The following is a 5000-nucleotide window of genomic DNA, read 5'->3' as shown; positions in this document are numbered from 1 at the left end:
AATTACCATTCTTTGTGGTTGGGGACCTGAGTTTGCTATCCACAAAGAATGTTTACAGACACTGGAATAGGATGCATTCATTACTCTAATCTCTACTTCATTGTTTCATAATGCAAACTCTAAATGCCAATAATACCAAAGGAATCTTGGGAAATTAATATCATATTTCATTACAGAGGTTGTATTTTTTACTAGCTAATTACTATTATTATGAATAATACTTTATAGCACAATGTGAATTATTTTTTATTTTCTTTTATTTTTTATTTTGGCATGTCTCTGAATGTAGTAAGTTTAGGCTGTTAGATCATGAATGGTTAATGGCTAGAAGATATAAATGTGCAAGACATCAAAGGTCATATAGCACTATGGTAAATTATTGTGGTGAAAAGGGTGGAAATGAGGGGGAGCAAATAGAATACAGTGGAGATCTGTAGAAGGGGATGGGGTTAAAGGTATAGGGTGATCAGATCAAATCGAGAGTATGTGTCTGAGGAAGGGAGAGTAACACTGTATGAAGAAAACTGCAATAGAGCTATTATGAAACGATAGTAGTAGAAGTAGGAGAAGAATCCAGAGAGTGAAATGAGGGAATAGGGGAGGGTAGTGAAGTATTGGGAAGAATGTCAGGAGGGAAAGGATCTGGTGAAGGACATTGTTGTGACATAAGGGAGTCACATGAACAGCATTGGGCCCCAGGCTCCATCTCCTAAGCCCCCCCCATGACAACAACGAGCAAGGGATTAGGGGGTTCATTTTTACAAGCTAAGGTTCTGTGACCATATCTGAGACAATTCAGACATCTTAGTATTGGGAAGGTATACTGTTGGATGTTATAAGAAGTATGACCAATTACCATTCTTTGTGGTTGGGGACCTGAGTTTGCTATCCACAAAGAATGTTTACAGACACTGGAATAGGATGCATTCATTACTCTAATCTCTACTTCACTGTTTCATAATGCAAACTCTAAATGCCAATAATACCAAAGGAATCTTGGGAAATTAATATCATATTTCATTACAGAGGTTGTATTTTTTACTAGCTAATTACTATTATTATGAATAATACTTTATAGCACAATGTGAATTATAAGTAGTATAATTTCAGTTTCACAGACCCATATGGTACAAGATTAACTTATAATGGTCATAATGACAGAAAATATGACACTTTCTGCAAGTTGAAAATAAGAAAATTGTGGAAAATATAATTCTTGAAACTAAGAGAAAAACTACACTCAATGATACATTTAAAAAAATCTGTGCAGGAAAAGAATAATGTCAGAAATGAAGAAAGTAGGTTGTGAATAATGCTGCATAATATCATAATATGGTCATAATATAAACAATTACCAACACAGACTTTTATCATTGGGAAAGGAAAATAACAAATTCATGCAAATTGCATTGTGAATACTTGAAACAGAACTAACAATTGCAAGGGTGGCTGTAAAAAAAGAAACTACAGAGTTCTACCATTAATATCAAAGCCATTATACACATTTGCACTAACAAAAATAACAGTATAGTTTCAGTTTCCCACAGCCATATAGTATTTTGCCAAATATGCTTGTAATGGACAGAATGACTGAAAATATGACACTTTTCATTTATGGCACCACCTTTGCAAGATGATTATAAAAAAGCTGTGCAACAAATAATATTTTGGAATACATTCATGGAAAAAGGTAATGGCACTATAATAATCAAAGAGAAAAACTAGACACTTATACATGAATTAATATTGGTTGGCAAAAAATAAAGTAAGAAATTAAGAGTCAATCCACAGTAATTGGATAGGGGTCTGGGGGGTAGAGCCCCAATATGCAAAATATGATAATTGGGTGGGAGTCCAGGAGTGGAGCCCCCAAAAGAAAAAATGGAACGATCAGGTGGGGGCAGTGGCGGATTTAGGGGGGGGCAACTGAGGGCACTCCCCCACTCTCGCTACTCTGTAACTGGTCTGGTGCCCCCTGTTGGAAGTGCGGCGCCCCTTTTCTATGAAATGACATTTAATATACTGACGGAGGAACCTCATGGGCTTCATCATTCTCGGATCATCCAAAAATGAAACATATAATCGGCAATTATCATTCTGACTGTCAAATCACTATAAAACAAATCATTATAAAACATGGAATGACAATTTTTCTCTCTTGAGGTAATGGCAGGGTATATAATGTAGCATGGGTGAAGCTTTCCATAAATTTTCAAACCACTCAAAGTGAACATGACCTACGGTGTAACATAGAGATGGTACAATATCAATCAATTACTGAAGGTTTATAAGCACCCCCCTTTATCAACTGCGACCCCCCCCCCCCTTCAGAATAGTTCTGGATCCGCTCCTGGATGTGGGTCTGGGGATGGAGCCCTTAGAGGGAAAATAAAGTGAACAGTTGGAGTCAGTATCAGGAAGGATTTTGGTTCCTACAGCGATGTTTGTGGATTTCCCAGGAATGGCTGAAGTAATGGGGACTTAATCTCTGAGGGGTGTGGTCACTTCGTAAACATTACCAATACTTTCAGTTTTATTATTTGCATAAAAAATAACAAGATTCACGCCAATTACAGCATTGATAGCTGAAAGATGGGATAATAGTCTAAAGCTTGCATGGGTGTGTGAAACTTAAAAAACGCCCAAATAACACTTAACCCGATCATCATAACCCGTAATATAAAATAAATAAATATACCACTTACCAAGATGCTGTGCGTCGTCTGCCCATACTGCACGTGTTACTTTATAACTAATGCTAGTGCATAACCTTCTATCATTTTATTTCTCTTTCACCTAAATGTATGATTTCTGTATGTTCTGAGAATGGTGTATTTATTCATGATTTGTTTATGTAATTATAACCAGGAACATATATACCGGCTAACGTGAATAATAACAAGTAAATGTTTTTTTCCTCCCGGGAGTCGGCATGTACCTCTTCTATACAAGCATATACCTATGTATATATATCATGTTACATCATATTACAGTTTACGTATACATTATGCTTTACAAATACTGCATGTGCTGTGTGGGATAGAAGTAAGAAGGTGAATGTTTAAGCTTACCCTCTTTCGCGTAAAAGAAAACTTCATTCGTCAAAAATTTAAGGGATGACTAATAATAATGGTTCAATGTCATTTATTGATCAATACATATATTATATATATGTAGAAGATATATAGTTGGGTTTTTGATATGTTGGAAAACAATTGGCGTTGCTTCGTCAGTCCATATACTTACCTTCCTACTATCTTCACACACGCACACACGCACGCACGCATGCACGCACACACACACACGCACGTACGCACGCACGCACGCACGCACGCACGCACGCACACACACACACACACACACGCGCACGCACGCACGCACGCTAGGGTGTTTCAATAAATCCGACTTTTTCAGAATCATTCAGCAAGTTGCTAAACAGGCGCCTACTATGCTTAAATGATGACATGCAAAATATTAGACAAATAAAAAAATATCTACTATTCGCAAATTTTTATTAAAATATGATACCATTTCCGGTGCGGCGGCCTCAGCTGTGACCCGCATGACCCACGGAAGGGCATTTTGGTTCATCCGACATTATGGCAGAATCAAACATAGGGTAACTTAGGTCATTGCGAATGATTCCTGGGGACTTCCGTAAAGATTCCCAGTAACTATGCATTTCCATATAAACTTGTGCTACCTTAATAATGCACATTACTCGCTCGCCTATATTGTGGTGACGATCTCGTCAGTGGCAATATGGCACTTCGACGTGGTGGTTTGCGCAGTGCCGATACACGTATACTGAAAGAGTTTGGTATCATTGATGTTTTGCCACCTAGACCACTGACGAAGAGTGACATTCTTGCTCGATACTGTGCCTTAAAAGGACATGGTAACCAGAAACTAAAAGGATGCTCAAAATATAGCTTGCCATGCAATAATTTGGCTATTACGGAATCTCAGATTTTATCCAAGTTGCAGGCGGAAATTGCTGTGCTGTATAGCAAATTCGGCATTAAGACAATATCACCTTGGTATATGAAAGAAAAAATAAAGAAAGAGTACTACGACTCCATCAAATGTATAACACTGAAGACAAAATTTTCGAAAACTGTAACTGTGTCATTCAAGGCAAAGAAACAACCCCGAGAAATCCTCAAGGAAGATATAGATTGGTATGATGCAAAAATACAAGGAAGCAATGGATCACTCGGAAGTGTTGATTATCAGACGCAAAGACGGGAATTTAACAGACTGAAACGGAAGCAGACCAACAATGCAGAAGTCCCATTTATATGCAACAGTGAAGATATTGCAGAAATGTCTTTTGAAAATTTAGAGTTGAGCTATGACGACCTGGAATTCGAAGTTACAACTGCAGGCACTACTCCTGAGGAAACTGTGGAATACATGAGAACACCACGAGTGAAATGCAAAAAATATGACTGGTCAGAAGTGGCTAAAACGGCAATTAGGTACAATGTCTCGTGTGAAGCCGTTCAAGAGATCTTTGCTGCTTATGCTAGGACAACAGGCATCCCACTGAGTCAAATCCCCTCTGACACAACAATTCACCGATACATGAAATCGGTGACAGTTAACATGCGAGATACACATTTAGATCAGGTAAATGAGGAGAGTAAAACTCTTGTTCTTCAGTTTGATGGAAAAGATATGAAGGAAGCTGTTCTCATGTCAGCATTGTCTTCAGATGATTCAGTGAAGACAATGCCACTGGAAATACTAGAGTTTAAAAGCCACGCAACAGGTAATTATCGAAATATATTTGTCTTTAATGGAGATTCTGATAAATTTATGCCTCTGTTATTTTCTTGACAAAAATAATGATCTGTATTTCGTTTCAGGGAAAGAACTTGGTGATCGACTAGCAGCACTTCCCGTCAGTCACAAAGATGTCATCGCTCTTGTCTCCGACACTACTAGCGTCAATTCAGGAACAGGAAGGAAGGGAGGCGCCTGTTTGTGGTATCAAA

At 38.0% G+C, this 5000-nt stretch overlaps 1 protein-coding gene across 2 annotated transcripts in view; it reads right to left on the bottom strand.

Annotated features, from left to right (window-relative positions):
* LOC125043206 (S-adenosylmethionine mitochondrial carrier protein-like) overlaps positions 1 to 2815 on the bottom strand; it is a 21005-nt gene extending 18190 nt beyond the window's left edge. The window contains exon 1 of one of the 2 annotated variants that reach the window (XM_047639206.1): positions 2706 to 2815. The gene's annotated coding sequence lies outside the window, so the exon portion shown is untranslated. Of the gene's footprint in view, positions 1 to 2436; positions 2676 to 2705 lie in introns of those variants that run through there. The other variant, XM_047639207.1, reaches the window with a different exon arrangement.
* Positions 2816 to 5000: the final 2185 nt, after the last annotated feature.

The sequence above is a fragment of the Penaeus chinensis genome, chromosome 33 (genome assembly GCF_019202785.1).
Source record: "Penaeus chinensis breed Huanghai No. 1 chromosome 33, ASM1920278v2, whole genome shotgun sequence".
Lineage (NCBI taxonomy): Eukaryota > Metazoa > Arthropoda > Malacostraca > Decapoda > Penaeidae > Penaeus > Penaeus chinensis.
Note: the sequence above shows the minus strand (reverse complement) of the source record. Positions and strands in the feature narration are given on the sequence as shown.